Source organism: Cynocephalus volans, chromosome 14 (assembly GCF_027409185.1).
Source record: "Cynocephalus volans isolate mCynVol1 chromosome 14, mCynVol1.pri, whole genome shotgun sequence".
Classification (NCBI taxonomy): domain Eukaryota; kingdom Metazoa; phylum Chordata; class Mammalia; order Dermoptera; family Cynocephalidae; genus Cynocephalus; species Cynocephalus volans.
Window position 1 is genome coordinate 57675759 of NC_084473.1, and position 17684 is coordinate 57693442.

General features: G+C 36.7%; 1 pseudogene; it reads right to left on the reverse strand.

Annotated features, from left to right (window-relative positions):
- Positions 1-11855: 11855 nt before the first annotated feature.
- On the reverse strand, positions 11856-14955 carry LOC134362524 (S-methyl-5'-thioadenosine phosphorylase-like; annotated as a pseudogene).
- Positions 14956-17684: the final 2729 nt, after the last annotated feature.

Sequence of the window (17684 nt, forward strand, 5' to 3'; positions counted from 1 at the left end):
AAGAAATAATAACACCAAGTTTTCACAAACTCTCCCAAAATTTAGAAGAGGAGAGGACACTTTCCAATTCATTCTATGAGGCCAATATTACTCTAATACCAAAATTAGACAAAGGCATCACAAGAAAGAAACTACAGACCAATATCTCTTATGAATATGAATGCAAAACTCCTCAACAAACACTAGCAAATAGAATTCAGCAACATATAAAAAGAATTGTACATCATAACCAGGGGAATTTATTCCAGGAATAGGAAGTTTATTTAACATCTGAAAATCAGTAAATGTAACACACTATATAAATAGAATTTTTTAAAGCTTCACAATCATCTCAATAGATGCAGAAAAAGCATTTGACAAAACCTAACACCCTTTCCTGATAAAAACACTCAACAAAGTAGGAACAGAAGGGAACTTTCTCAACCTGATAAAGGGCATCTACAAAAAAGCCCACAGTTCACACTATACTTAATAGTGAAGAACTAAATGCTTCCCGACTAAGTAAGATCAGAAACAAGACAAAGAGGTCCACTTTCAACATTTCTATTCAACATTGTACTAGAGGCTCTAGCAAGGACAATTAAGCCAGAAAATGACATAAAATGTATCTAGATTGGAAAAGAAGTAAAACTATGTCTATTCAGAGATGACATGATTATGTATATAGAAAATCCTAACAATCCAGTAAAACACTTTTAGAATAATTGAGTTCAGCAGGATTTCAGGATATAAGATCAATATACAAAATCAATTTATTTCTATACACTAGCAATGAAAAGTCTGAAAATTAAATTAAGAAAACAATTCAATTTACATTAACATAAAAAAATACATATCAGGACATCACCAAGATGGTGGAACAGATAGTCCGTCCCCAGCATCACTCTCCTCCACAATCGACCAATTTACAACTATTAAAAAGCAAAGACTGCCAACCTAGGGAAGGGGAGGAGAGACCCATGGAGTTTGTGAAGGCAGGAGCACCCAGAGCAAGAGGAAGAAGAAAATGCTCTGCCCGTTTCAAGCCCCAGCTGCTTCAGGGCCAGCCCTGTGAGAGGCGGAAAGAAGCTGCAGCACACAAAAGCCCCAGTTGAGCCCTTTGTGTAAAGATGCCTAAAGTCTGCAGAGGAAAAGAGGGCCTCAGAGTACACCATACCAGCCTCCAGGCCAGGGAGACCACTGATATGGCTCCCGTGAACCCCCATATGAGCAAGGGCCCCAGCTGACCAAAGAAAGGAGCCACCCAGAGACTGGTGAGTCATTGAGAGGGACCCACACATGGCCCACCCCATGGGAAGCATTTGGAGTGCAGGAAGGAGGCTGGCCCACAGATGGAACATTGAAGTGCAGCATGGGCAGCTGATCTGCCTTCTGATCAGCACAGGCCCACTTAATGGAGACTACTCAAAGCAAGAGAGCTGCAGAGGGAACAGGTTGCTAGGAAGACTCAGCCCCAGCCAGAAATTCCACACAGCCCAGGTGTATTTGACCTCAGAAGACCCAGAAGTGATTAAAAGGCCAACAATTAAAACTGGATATGCACAAAAGGTGTTCCTCAGAGAATCAGCACCAAAAAAGCAATTTAGCTCAACCACAGATACAAGTGCTGGTCCCCACAGGAAGTTCCCCAGTCTTGGATATAGCCAAAACCACAGACCAGAGATAAAGCTCTGATATTAACCAATAAATGTCTAACACCACCAAAGAGCACCTATAAAACCTAGAAGAGGTAGCAATCTCCTCAAATGCCCAGGCATCAATGTAAAGACACAAACATTGAGAAAGAACAGAGAAATATGACACCAGGAAAGAAGGGAAGAACCAGCAACAGACCCAGAGGAATAGGAGATTTATGAAATGTCTGATAGAGAATCCGAATAACACTGTTAAGGAAGTTTAGGAGGTCATAAGGAAATAGAGATACACAATTCAATGATATCTGTAAAACAATCCAGAAGCAGAATGAGAAACTTGAAAAATGAATTAAATCAATTTTAATAACCAAATAGAAATTCTGGAAATAAAACATTATCTGACCTGAAAAACTCAATAGAAAGCCCCAATAGCAGACAATCAAACAGAGGAAAGAATCAGTGAGCTTGAAGATAAGATGTGTGAAATTATCAAATCAAAGGAGCAAAAAGAATAAGAAAAAATGAAACAGAAATACAACAAATATAGGACTTCCTCAGACAAAATAACATCTGCTTAATCGGTATGCCCAAAGGAGAGGAAAAAGGAAGATGGAGAAAGCATGTCCAAGGACATAATGGCTGAAAATTTCCCAAGTATGGAGAAAGATGACAGCAACCAGGTACAGGAAGCTCAGAGGTTACCAATCAAATTCAGTCCAAGGGAGAACACCTCAGGCAACATCATAATCAAATTATCAAAAACTAAAGGCAAAGTAAGAAAGAATATTGAGAGCAGCCAGAGAAAAGAAATGCATAACATTCAAAAGAGCCCTACTACATCTTTCAGCAGATTTCTCAGTAGAAACCCTATAGACCAGAAGAAAATGGAATGATATATTGAGTGCTGAAGGAAAAAGGCTGTCACCCAACAATTCTCTATCCAGCAAAACTAACCTTCAAATATGAAAGAAAAACAGTATTTTCCAGACAAACAAAAGTTAAGGGAATTCATCAACACTAGACTTGCATTACAAGAAATGCTTAAGGGAGTTCTTTAATATGAAATAAGACAACGCTAAGGAGCAGCAAGTAAACATTTGAAGATACATAACTCATTAGTAAAGTAACCTCACAGACAAGCTCAGAATACTCCAATGCCATAAGGATGGTGAATAAACCAGTTACATTGTTAGTATGAGGACTAAAGGACAAATCTAACAATACACTAACATATACAACAAACATATAAGAGACAGACAATATTAAAAGATATAACTTGAAACAACAAATTGTCAAAAAGTTGGGGTAATGATGCCAAAATGTGGAGTTGGCTTTGGTTTTTTTCTTTTTTTCTTAGATATCAAACTTATTATTAGTCGAAAATAATCTGTTATAACATTGTTTTTGTAAGCCTAGTGGTAACTATAACACAAAACCTTGTAAGAGACATACTAAAAATAAATAGCAAAAAATCAAAATACAGTGCTGGAGAAAACCACTCCATCACAAAGGAAGACAATAAGATTGGAAAAAAAAATTTTTTTTTTTTTTAATTTTATTTTGACGATATACATTGTGGCTGATTATTGCTCCCCATCGCCAAAACCTCCCTCCCTTCTCCCTCCCCCCCTCCCCCCCAACAATGTCCTTTCTGTTTGCTTGTCATATCAACTTCAAATAATTGTGGTTGTTATATCTTCTTCCCCCCCCCCCCCGGTTTGTGTGCGTGTGTGTGTGTGTCTGTGTGTGTGTGTGTGTGTGTGTGAATTTATATATTAATTTTTAGCTCCCACCAATAAGTGAGAACATGTGGTATTTCTCTTTCTGTGCCTGACTTGTTTCACTTAATATAATTCTCTCAAGGTCCATCCATGTTGTTGCAAATGGCAGTATTTCATTCGTTTTTATAGCTGAGTAGTATTCCATTGTGTAGATGTACCACATTTTCCGTATCCACTCATCCGATGATGGGCATTTGGGCTGGTTCCAACTCTTGGCTATTGTAAAGAGGGCTGCGATGAACATTGGGAAACAGGTATACCTTCGACTTGATGATTTCCATTCTTCTGGGTATATTCCCAACAGTGGGATAGCTGGGTCGTATGGTAGATCTATCTGCAATTGTTTGAGGAACCTCCATACCATTTTCCATAGAGGCTGCACCATTTTGCAGTCCCACCAACAATGTATGAGAGTTCCTTTTTCTCCGCAGCCTCGCCAGCATTTATCGTTCATAGTCTTTTGGATTTTAGCCATCCTAACTGGGGTTAGATGGTATCTCAATGTGGTTTTGATTTGCATTTCCCGGATGCTGAGTGATGTTGAGCATTTTTTCATATGTCTGTTGGCCATTTGTATATCTTCCTTAGAGAAATGCCTACTTAGCTCTTTTGCCCATTTTTTAATTGGGTTGCTTGTTTTCTTCTTGTACAGTTGTTTGAGTTCCTTATATATTCTGGATATTAATCCTTTGTCAGATGTATATTTTGCAAATATTTTCTCCCACTCTGTTGGTTGTCTTTTAACTCTTTTAATTGTTTCTTTTGCTGTGCAGAAGCTTTTTAGTTTGATATAATCCCATTTGTTTATTTTTTCTTTGGTTGCCCGTGCTTTTGGGGTCGTATTCATGAAGTCTGTGCCCAGTCCTATTTGCTGAAGTGTTTCTCCTATGTTTTCTTTAAGAAGTTTTATTGTTTCAGGGTGTATATTTAAATCCTTAATCCATTTTGAGTTGATTTTAGTATACGGCGAGAGGTATGGATCAAGTTTCATTCTCCTGCATATGGATATCCAGTTGTCCCAGCACCATTTGCTGAAGAGGCAGTCCCTTCTCCACTGAATAGGCTTGATGCCTTTGTCAAAGATCAGCTGACAGTAAGTGTGTGGGTTGATTTCTGGATTCTCTATTCTATTCCATTGGTCAGTGTGTCTGTTTTTATGCCAGTACCATACTGTTTTGGTTATTATAGCTTTGTAGTATAGCTTAAAGTCAGGTAGTGTTATGCCTCCAGCTTTATTTTTTTTGCTCAGCATTGCTTTGGCTATGCGTGGTCTTTTATTGTTCCATATAAATGTCTGGATAGTTTTTTCCATTTCTGAGAAAAATGTCTTTGGAATTTTGATGGGGATTGCATTGAATTTGTATATCACTTTGGGTAGTATGGACATTTTCACTATGTTGATTCTTCCAATCCAAGAGCATGGGATATCTTTCCATCTTCTTGTATCCTCTCTAATTTCTCTCAGCAGTGTTTTGTAGTTCTCATTATAGAGATTTTTCACCTCCTTGGTTAACTCAATTCCTAAGTATTTTATTTTTTTGGTGGCTATTGTAAATGGGCAGGCTTTCTTGATTTCTCTTTCTGCATGTTCACTATTGGAGAAAAGAAATGCTACTGATTTTTGAGTGTTGATTTTGTATCCTGCTACTGTGCTGAAATCATTTATCAATTCTAGCAGTTTTTTTGTAGAGGTTTTAGGCTGTTCGATATATAGGATCATGTCATCTGCAAACAGGGACAGTTTGACTTCATCTTTTCCAATCTGGATGCCCTTTATTTCCTTCTCTTCTCTGATTGCTCTGGCTAGTACTTCCAACACTATGTTGAATAGGAGTGGTGAGAGTGGGCATCCTTGTCTAGTTCCTGTTCTTAAAGGAAAAGCTTTCAGCTTTTCCCCATTCAGGATGATATTGGCTGTGGGTTTGGCATATATGGCTTTAATTATGTTGAGATACTTTCCCTCTATACCTAACTTATAGAGGGTCTTTGTCATGAATGAGTGCTGAACTTTATCAAATGCTTTTTCAGCATCTATAGAGATGATCATATGGTCCTTGTGTTTGAGTTTATTAATATGGTGTATCACATTTATTGATTTGCGTATGTTGAACCAACCTTGCATCCCTGGGATGAATCCCACTTGATCGTGATGAATAATTTTTCGTATGTGTTGCTGTATTCTGTTTGCTAGTAATTTAGTGAGGATTTTTGCATCTATATTCATCAGGGATATCGGCCTGTAGTTTTCTTGGAAAAAATTTTTTATAAAAGGATTAACAAAACCACCAGGGAAAAAAAAGGAACAAAATGGCAGTAACAAGACCCTATAAATCAATTATAACTCTAAAAGTAAATACATTAAATGCCTCAATTAAAAGACATAGAGTGGCACAGTGGAATATAAAATGAGAACCAATAATATGCTATCTGCAAGAAACTCACTTCACCTATAAATACACATACCAGCTGATAGTAAAGGGGTGGAAAAAGATATTTCACACAATTGGAAACCAAAACAGAGCAGAAGTAGCTATACTTAGATAAAATGGACTTCAAGACAAGTTTTTAAAAAAAAAAAGATAAGGAAAGTTATTATATAATAATAAAGGGATCAATTCAACAAGAGGATATAACAATTCCAAATATATACACACCCAACTCTGGAGCATCCAGTCATATATAAAGCAATTACTTTTAGTCCTAGCAGGAGAAATAGACTCTAACATAATAATAGCTGGAGACTTTAATAACACCCCACTCTCAGCAAAGGACAAGTCTTCCAGACAGAAAATTATCCCAGAAACATCAGAATTAATCTCTACTTTAGGCTAATTAGAACTAATGGACATATATAGAACATTTTATCCAACAGCTGCAGAATACACATTTTTCTCAGCAGCACATGGATCATTGTCTGGAACAGACCATATGTTTGGCCACAGAACAAGTTTCAACATATTTTAAAAAACTGATATCATAGCAATTACCTTGTCTGACCACAATGGAAAAAATGGAAATAACAACAAAACTGGAAAATAACAAAATAATAATAATGGAAAAACCGGAAATAACAACAAAAGAGACACTAGAAATTGTACAAATACATGGAAATTAAACATGCTTCTAAACAACAAATGGATCAAATAAGAAATCAAAAAGAAAATTTAAAAATTTCTGGAGACAGGTGAAAATGAAAACACAACATACCAGAACCTATGGGATACAGTTCTAAGGGGGAAATTTATAGCAGTAAATGCCTACATCAAAAAAGAAGAAAGACTTCAAATAAACAACCAAATATTACACCTCAAGAAGCTGGAAAAACAAGAACAAAACAAACCCCAAATCAGTAAAAAGAGAGAAATAATCAAGATAAGAGCAGAAATAAATGAATTAGAGATGAAAAAATACAAAAAATTGATGAAACAAAGACATGGTCTTTCAAAAAGATAAACAAAATTAATAAACCTATAGCTAGACTAACTGAAAAAAAAAAAAAGAAGACTCAAGTAAAATCAGAAGTGAAAAAGGAGACATTGCAACTGATAGCACAGAAACACAAACAATCATAAGAGACCATTACAAACAACTATGCAAACAAACCATGAAATTCTATGAAAACCTAGAAATGGATAAATTCCTGGACACCTAAAACTTACTCAGGTGGAATTAAGAAGAACTAGGAAATCTAAACAGACCAATAACTAGTAATGAGATTGATGCAGTAATAAAAATTTTCCCAACAAAGAAAACCCCAAGACCAGATGGCTTCTCTGCCAAATTCCATGAAACATTTCAACACGAACAAATATCAGTTCTTCTCAAATTCTTCCAAAAAAACTGAAGAGGAGTAGATACTTCCATTTCTACGAGGCCAACATTAACCTCATTCCAATACCAGAAAAGAACACAACAAAAAAAGAAAACTACAGACCAATACTTCTCATGAATGTAGATGTGAAAATTCTCAACAGAATACTAGCAAAAACATCCAGCAACACATTAAAAAGATCATTCACCATGATCAAGTGGGATTCATCCCAGGGATACATGGATGTTTCAACATATGCAAATTAATAAATGTGGTACATCACATCAATAGAATGAAAGGAAAAAACATATGATCATTTCAATAGAAGCAGAACAAGCATTTGATAAAATCCAACACCACTTCATGGTAAAAACACTCAACAAATTAGGTAGAGAAGGAATGTATCTCAACACAATAAAGGCCACATACAACAAACCCATAGCTAATATCATTCTGAATAGACAAAAATTGGAGGCTTTTCCTTTAAGGAAACAAGACAGGAATGGAACAAGGATGCCCACTTTCCCCACTCTTATTCAACATAGTATTGGAAATTCTAGCCAGTACAATAAGGCAAGAGAAAGCAATAAAGGGCATCCAAATTAGAAAGGAGGAACTCAAACTGCCCCTATTTGCAGATGACATGATTATATACATAGAAAGCCCTAAAGACTCCACCAAAAATTACTAGAACTAACAAATGAATTCAGTATGGTGGCAGGATACAAAATCAACACACAAAAATCAATAGCCTTCCTATACACCAACAATGAAATAGCTGAAGAAGAAATCAAGAAACTAATCCCACTCACAATAGCTACCAAAAAATGAAATACCTACGAGTAAATTTAACCAAGGAGATGAAAGACCTCTACAATGAAGACTATAAAACACTGGTGAAAAAAAGTGAAGAGGTCACAAATAAATGGAAAGATATCTTGTGTTCCTGGGTTGAATTAACAACATCAAAATGTGTATATTACCCAAAGCAATCTACACATTCAATGCAATCCTTGTCAAAATACCAATGACATTCTTCACAGAAATAGAAAAAATGATGTTTAAAATTTTTATGGAACCACAAAAGACCCCATATAGCTGAAGCAATCTTGAATAAAAAGAACAGAATTGGAAGCATCACACTTTCTGACTTCAAAACATACTATAAAGACATAGTAGCCAAAACAGCATGGTACTAGCATAAAAACAGACAAATAGGCAATAGACAATGGAACAGAATAGAGAGCCCAGAGATAAAAGCACATACTGTAAACATACTACAGCCAACTGATTTTTGACAAAGATGCTAAGAATATACAGTGGGGAAAGGACAGACTCTTCAATAAATGGTGCTGGAAAACTGGATACCCACATGCAGAAAATTGAAACTAGACTCCTATCTCTCACCATACATGAAAATGAACTCAAAATGGATTAAAGACCTAATTTAAGACCAAAACTTAGAAACTACTAGAAGAAAACAGGGAAAATGCTACATGAAATGGGAGTAGACAGGGCTTTTTTGAATGAGACCACAAAGGCACAGGCAACTAAAGCAAAAATACACATATGGGACTACATCAAACTAAAAAGCTTCTGCACAGCAAGGGACACTATCAACAAAGTGGAGAGACAGCCTTCAGAATGGGAGAAAGTGTTTTCAGACTACACATCACACAAGAAGCAAATGCCAGAATGTATAAGGAACTTAAACAGTAAAAAGATTAACCAAATTTAAAAATGGGCAAAGGACCTGAATGGACAGCTCTCAAAAGTAGATATACAAATGGCCAACAAGCATATGAAAAAATGTTCAAGATCACTAATAAATAAAAATTAAATAAAAATAAAAATTAAATTAAATTAAAAGTAAAGCCACAATGAGATATCATGTCACCCCAGTTAGAATGGTTATTATAATCATGACTGAAAATAACAAATGCTGGCTAGGATGTGGAGAAAAGGGAACCCTCCTATATTATTGGTGAGAATGTAAATTGGTACAACCATCATGGAAAATTGTTTGGAGAGTCCTCAGAGAACTAAAAATAGATCTACATCCAGCTATCCCTCTACTGGGTCTATACCCAAAGGAAATGAAATCAATATGTCAAAAAGACACCTGCATTCCCATGTTCATTGCAATGCTGTTCACAATTGTCAAGAGATAAAATCAAATCAACCCATCAACAGATGAGTGGATAAAAAAACTTGTGATATATATACAATGGAATACTATTTAGCTATAAAAATAAATATCCTATCATTTCCAGAAACCTGGATGGAACTGGAAACCATCATGTTAAGTGAAGTAAATCAGGCATAGAAAGACAAATACCACATGATCTCACTCTTTTGTGGAATCTTAAAAAAAGGGGGGGGGGGTTCTCATAGAGTAGAATAATGGTTACCAGAGGCCTGGAGGGGGGAGGTGGGGAGGAGGAAAGGGAGAAGAGAAGTGGTGGCCTAATAGGTACAAGACTATGCTATCTACCCTAAGTGAATCATTGTGCAATATATGCATGTATTGAAACAACACACTATTGTACCCCACAAATATGTACAAGTAAATGTTAAAATAAAAATAAAACAAAATACTTAAAAATAAATTTAACAGAAGAAATGCAAAACTTATACCTGAAAACCTCAAAATATTATTGAAAGAAATGAAAGATCTAAATAAATGGAAAGACACCCTGTGTTTATGGATCAGAGACTTAACGCAAGGGGTCTTTGGAAGGATTTTTATTACATTTTAATTCTATTTTTCTATGAACTTTTTGAAGTACCTTCATATTGTTAAGATGGTGATGGAGTTTGGATGTGTTGTCCCCTCCAAAACTCATGTGGAAATTTGATCTCCAATGTGGCAGTGTTGGAAACTGATTGAGTCATGGGGGCAAATCCCTCACAAATGGATTAATGCTCTCCCTGGGGGAAGAGGGATTAATGAGTGAGTTCTCACTCTATTAGTTCCCGCGAGAGATCGTTTCTTAAAAGGATCCTGGCACCTTTTCTCTCTCTCTCTCTCTCTCTCTCTCTCCACACATCCACACACACCTTCTTGGATACCAAATCTACAAATGCTTGATTCCCTTATAGAAAATAGCGTAGTATTTGGATATAACCTATGAACATCCTCCCATATGTTTTTATTTCCCACTTTTATTTTATTAAAAAACAAAAATCATCAACTTAAGTAAAATAATTCATCAACTCATAAAAAGAAGTAAAACAAAGTCAAATATTAATTTTAAAATATCTGACATTATAATGTATTTAGTCTTTTAAATACTTTAACTTTTAGACTACTTCAGTAGCAAGCACCCAGCTTTTCTCAGGAAGCTCTGGCAAACCCAGGTATTATTCTGACTGAAGAGTCATAAAATGATTCTCTCTTTTTTTTCTTTTTTTTAAGCAAATTAAGATGTAACTCCCTTAAACAACACTCTTCTTAATATTACCATCTTCAATTTTGCTTCATTACCAAAAACAGTATTTTCAATAACTGGGTCTTTCTAAATCCATTTTTATTTCTACAACAACTTTACTATTTGATTATATTTATTATAGAAAAATGCAAAGATAAAGATTCAAAGGAAATAAAAATGACGCAGTATCCCTCTCTCAAATACAGTAACAAAAGATTACATATATTTATCTCTAGTCTTTTTTCTGCATTTACATAGCATTTTAAAACAAAATTAGTACTGTAAAATGCTTACATATCCTTCTCTTCATTCCATACTACAGAATATGAATTTTTCTTTAGGAATATCAACTTTTTTTTAAGAATATTTCATATTTCTTTGGGACATTAAATATTATGTGAAAACATTATCTTCAGTTGGCTGCTTCACAATCTAATTATAACTAAATCATTGTTTTACCCCCAATTGTTGGGTGTTCAGATTGTTTTCAATAGTATCTGCTGTTATAACTAATAATATTAAACAATCTTCTTTATACATAATTCTTTGTATCTCTGATTTCTTTTTCTTTCTTTCTTTCTTTTTTTTTTTTTTGGTCTTTTTGATGCCTGGTGGGTTCAGGGATGGAACCCTGGACCTTGGTGTTATCGGCACCATGCTCTAACCAACTGAGCTAACCAGCCTGCCTCTGATAATTTTTTAAAGAGAAATTCCTAGGAGTAGAGTACTCAGCAAAAACTGCACAACTATTTTTAAGCCTTTTGATGCATTTTTACCAAACTGCCCTCCAGACAGATTATGCCAATTTATAGTCACATCAATAGATGACCAAAGAGTCCTATTTCCTTCTCATATTCCTTGGCAACATAAGAAACTGGATATTACCCCCTACCCTTTATTGTTGTGAATAGGAAGAGGAGACAATGGTATCTTCTTGGGGTTTTTTTTCAAAAATATAAGATTTTCCACATGTTTACTGGTCATTTGCTTTTCTTCTGTGTTTCAAAGTAGTCCAAGTTTCTTAGGAGGAGTCGCTAATATGCACAACATCTTGTCTTTCTTACCACATGTTCTTTTGCAGGCAACGGCATGAAAGTTGCATGTCTTTCCCATGTTTTTTTTAGGGGGGGTTCCCCAAGTAGAAATTTCCAAAATGACTAGAATTAGAAAGCCTTTTTTTCTGGGTAGCCGTGCTATTTTAATGTCTTGCTAATAAGATAGAAAACTGGGCCATGTTCTTGAGGTTACAGAGGGTTTTTGACCATTCCATGAGTCCTATCTGGGGTATGGGTAGTGAGGAGTAACTTTAGGCTTTATCAACATTTTCTTTTTTTTTTTTTTTTTTTTTTTTCTTTTTTTTTTTTTTTAAATTTTATTTTGTCGATATACATTGTGGCTGATTATTGCTCCCCATCACCAAAACCTCCCTCCCTTCTCCCTCCCCCCCTCCCCCCCAACAATGTCCTTTCTGTTTGCTTGTCGTATCAACTTCAAATAATTGTGGTTGTTATATCTTCTTCCACCCCCCCGGTTTGTGTGTGTGTGTGTGTGTGTGTGTGTGTGTGTGTGTGTGTGTGAGTGTGAGTGTGAGTGTGTGAATTTATATATTAATTTTTAGCTCCCACCAATAAGTGAGAACATGTGGTATTTCTCTTTCTGTGCCTGACTTGTTTCACTTAATATAATTCTCTCAAGGTCCATCCATGTTGTTGCAAATGGCAGTATTTCATTCGTTTTTATAGCTGAGTAGTATTCCATTGTGTAGATGTACCACATTTTCCGTATCCACTCATCCGATGATGGGCATTTGGGCTGGTTCCAACTCTTGGCTATTGTAAAGAGTGCTGCGATAAACATTGGGAAACAGGTATACCTTCGACTTGATGATTTCCATTCCTCTGGGTATATACCCAACAGTGGGATAGCTGGGTCGTATGGTAGATCTATCTGCAATTGTTTGAGGAACCTCCATACCATTTTCCATAGAGGCTGCACCATTTTGCAGTCCCACCAACAATGTATGAGAGTTCCTTTTTCTCCGCAGCCTCACCAGCATTTATCGTTCATAGTCTTTTGGATTTTAGCCATCCTAACTGGGGTTAGATGGTATCTCAATGTGGTTTTGATTTGCATTTCCCGGATGCTGAGTGATGTTGAGCATTTTTTCATATGTCTGTTGGCCATTTGTATATCTTCCTTAGAGAAATGCCTACTTAGCTCTTTTGCCCATTTTTTAATCGGGTTGCTTGTTTTCTTCTTGTACAGTTGTTTGAGTTCCTTATATATTCTGGATATTAATCCTTTGTCAGATATATATTTTGCAAATATTTTCTCCCACTCTGTTGGTTGTCTTTTAACTCTTTTAATTGTTTCTTTTGCTGTGCAGAAGCTTTTTAGTTTGATATAATCCCATTTGTTTATTTTTCCTTTGGTTGCCCGTGCTTTTGGGGTCGTATTCATGAAGTCTGTGCCCAGTCCTATTTCCTGAAGTGTTTCTCCTATGTTTTCTTTAAGAAGTTTTATTGTTTCAGGGTGTATATTTAAATCCTTAATCCATTTTGAGTTGATTTTAGTATACGGCGAGAGGTATGGATCTAGTTTCATTCTCCTGCATATGGATATCCAGTTCTCCCAGCACCATTTGCTGAAGAGGCAGTCCCTTCGCCACTGAATAGGCTTGGTGCCTTTGTCAAAGATCAGCTGACAGTAAGTGTGTGGGTTGATTTCTGGATTCTCTATTCTATTCCATTGGTCAGTGTGTCTGTTTTTATGCCAGTACCATACTGTTTTGGTTATTATAGCTTTGTAGTATAGCTTAAAGTCAGGTAGTGTTATGCCTCCAGCTTTATTTTTTTTGCTCAGCATTGCTTTGGCTATGCGTGGTCTTTTATTGTTCCATATAAATGTCTGGATAGTTTTTTCCATTTCTGAGAAAAATGTCTTTGGAATTTTGATGGGGATTGCATTGAATTTGTATATCACTTTGGGTAGTATGGACATTTTCACTATGTTGATTCTTCCAATCCAAGAGCATGGGATATCTTTCCATCTTCTTGTATCCTCTCTAATTTCTCTCAGCAGTGGTTTGTAGTTCTCATTATAGAGATTTTTCACATCCTTGGTTAACTCAATTCCTAAGTATTTTAATTTTTTGGTGGCTATTGTAAATGGGCAGGCTTTCTTGACTTCTCTTTCTGCATGTTCACTATTGGAGAAAAGAAATGCTACTGATTTTTGTGTGTTGATTTTGTATCCTGCTACTGTGCTGAAATCATTTATCAATTCCAGCAGTTTTTTTGTAGAGGTTTTAGGCTGTTCGATATATAGGATCATGTCATCTGCAAACAGGGACAGTTTGACTTCATCTTTTCCAATCTGGATGCCCTTTATTTCCTTCTCTTCTCTGATTGCTCTGGCTAGTACTTCCAACACTATGTTGAATAAGAGTGGTGAGAGTGGGCATCCTTTTATCAACATTTTCTTTCACAGTCTTTAAGACCTGGTCTACCAAAACTGCTTCCTCATGCTCCTTCCAGCAATCATAATCTATTGCCATGGCGAAACACGCATAGCAAATTCCAGCCTCCTTAGCAAGAAATCACCTCTGGAACTGTGGTTGTACTGATAACACAGCTCTACCCCCGTGTGGAACATGAAGCTTTCTTGTTCTCTTGCTTCTTGTTTCAAGGTCCCTCAGTTGTGACCATTGTCCCCTTTGAGTATCACCGTAGTCCTAGCTGCTTAGCAGTCTCTATGAGGATCTTTCTCGTTTGGAGGAAAAATGACTTGGCCATTGGAATACGGCACACTACTCTGGCACAGGAATGACTCCCATCATATAAGTTTTGAGTCCTTATGGTGGTCCTGTCAACCAACTGATCCTTGATGATGATATCACCGGGCTGAACTTCCTCCCTCAGGGAGCTACAAGCTGCAGTCACTGTACAGTCTGTGCAACCCTCTCCCTTCAAAGCCCAGATGTTGACTTTGGAAGGCGTGATGATTGCTACCTCCATGCCACCTAAGGAGGAGGCAACCAACATATTTTTTATCTTCCCCCAAATTAAGACAGCAGATGGCTTGCTAAATGGCGTATCCACATATTTTTCAGTTCTTCCTTCTAAAATTTCTGGATCACTCAGGCCTCTTACACCAATTACTCCAATCTTCACAGCAGTGGTGAGTGTGCAGCCACATCTCCACAGTGGAGGATGCTGCTGCGGTGGGTGGATACAGAGCAGGAGTGAGCAGTACCAAGTCTGGGATGGGCCCTGGCTCCCTCCTGGATACTTTGTCATCTCTGGATGTACTTACAATACCTAATACAATGTAAATGCAATGTAAATAGTTGTCACAATATATCATTTTTTACTTGTAACATTTTTAATTATTGTGTTGTTATTTTTATTGTTTTTATTTTCAAATATTTTCTATCCACAGTTGGTTGAATTAGGAATGCAAAACCTACAAATACATTTAAAAAACAAATTAGAAAAAGAAAAAAAACCCTACAAATACAGAGGGCCAACTGTACTTCTCAACTTGATCAACAGATTCACCACAATCTCTATCAGAACCCCAGCTGGCTTCTTTGTAGAAATTAACAAGCTGATCCTAAAATTCATATGAAAACTCAAGGCACCCAGAATAGCCCAAACAATTTTGAAAAAGAACAAAGTCTGAGGAGTCACATTTTCCAATTTCCAATCTCAGTGCAAAGCTGCAGTAATCAAGATAGTGTAATACCTGCATAAAGACATATCAATAGGACAGAACTGAGAGTCCAGAAATAAACCCACCTATCTATGGTCAACTGATTTCACCAAGGGTGACAAGACCATTGAATGGGGGAAAGAATGTATTTTCTGTTTTTTACAAATGGTGGTAGGACAACTGGATAGGCTCAAAAAAAAAAGAATTGTCTGAGTGTGAGCTAAAGTATAAAGCCCACCAAACCGAGAAGATATTAAGACCGAAGAATGAAGCAGGCAACTCCATACAGTTTATATGGAGTTTATTATTGATGGATGACTTATGTACAAGGAAAGGATTAGACAAGTATCAATCCAGGGGTCGCACAGCTGCTTTCTCAGCAACCCTGGGGTCGGGGGAGGGACTTAGAGACAAAGGTGGAGCTATGCCAAAGAGTGAGAGTCTGTGGAAGTGGAAGATTCCCAGGTGCCTCACAGCCATCTGTTGTTTATCCTTGGGGTTGCTTGCGTTACCCCCCTTATCTTACAAAAACATAGCATTCCATTCCTCTCCCTGCTTCAGTTGCTAACTAACCTGTGCACAGAAAAATTGTAACTTTTGAAGCTAGAGCTCTGAAGACCACAAGGATAGAGTGAGTTCTGACCAGCATCTCCACAAGAAACAAGTTGGATCTTTACTTTACACTATATACAAAAATTCACTTAAAATGTATCAAGATCTAAATGTAAGAGTCAAAACTATAAAACTCTTATAAGAAAACATAAGGGTAAGTCTCCACAACTTTGGATTTGACAATGGATTCTTAGATATGCACTAAAAGTGCAAGCAACAAAAGAAAAAATAGTTAAACTGGACTTTGCCAAAATTAAAAATTTCGTGCCTCAAAGAACACTAAAAGTGAAAAGACAGCCTACAGTATGGGAGAAAATGTTTACAAATCACATTTCTGATAAGGGAACTTATACCCAGAATATATAAGGAATGCCTACAACTCAACATGAAAAGACAACCCAATTTTTAAAATGGTAAATGGTTTGAATAGATATTTCTCCGAAAAAGATATACCAATGGCCAATAAGCACTTAAACAACATCATTAACCATCAGGGAAAATGAATAAAACCACAATGAGATACCACTTCATGCCCAGTAGAATGGCTATAACAAAAAAGGCACATCATAACAAGTGTTGCCAAGGATGTGGTGAAATTGGAACCCTCATACACTGCTAGTTGGAATGTAAAATGGTGCACCCAGTTGGGAAAGCACTTTAGCAATTCTTCAAAAAAGTTAAACATAATGTCACCATATTACCCAGCTATATATTCAAAAGAATTGAAAACAGGTACTCAAACACATACTTGTACACAAATGTTCATGGCAGCACTAGTCACAGTATCCAAAATATGGAAACAACCCAAATATCTATCAACTGATAAATGGATAAGCAAAAAAATGGATAAGCAAAAATACATACAAGGAAATATTAATCAGCCATAAAAAGAAATGAAGTACTGATACATGCTACAACATGGATGAACCTTGAAAATATTATGCTAAGTGAGGGAAGCCAGACTCAAAAGGTCATATACTATATGATTCTATTTATATGAAATATTCAGAATATATAAATCCATAGCAACAGAAAGCAGATTATAGGTTGCTAGAGACTGGAGAGACAGGAATGGAGAGTGATTGTTTAGTGAATGTAGGGTTTTCACTTGGGGTGATGAAAATGTTTTGGAACTCGATAGAGGTGGTTGCAAAACATTGTAAATGTACTAGATGCCACTGAATTGTATTTTAAAACAATTTTATGTTATGTGAATTTAACCTGAATCAAATAAAAAATAAATGAAATAGATACAGGCTAAAATGTCAATGAACCTCAAAAACATTATGCTAAGTGGAAAAAAGGAGCCAGGCACAAAAAGTCATGTATGGAGAGTTCCAGTCAAGATGGCAGAATAGACAGTCTCCAGCATTACTCTCTCCCACAAATCAACCAATTTACAACTATAAAAATGTAACAACATCCAAGCTGGGGTTGCTGGAGCTCAGGGGAAGAGGAGGAGAGACCTACAGAGTTCATGAAGGCAGGAGAAGCCATGATGGACGAAAAAGCTGCTTGGAGCATTTTGAGCCATGACTGCTGTAAGGCTGGAGCTGCTGAGCGCATGGAACAGTAGCCAGCAGAAGCCACAGCTGTGCCTTTCAGATGGAGTTGCTTGGAGGAGGCAGGGGAGAAGACAGCCTTGGTGGCCCCCAGGAGAGCAAGACCACTAATAGGGTTCCCATGGACCCATGCAGGAGCG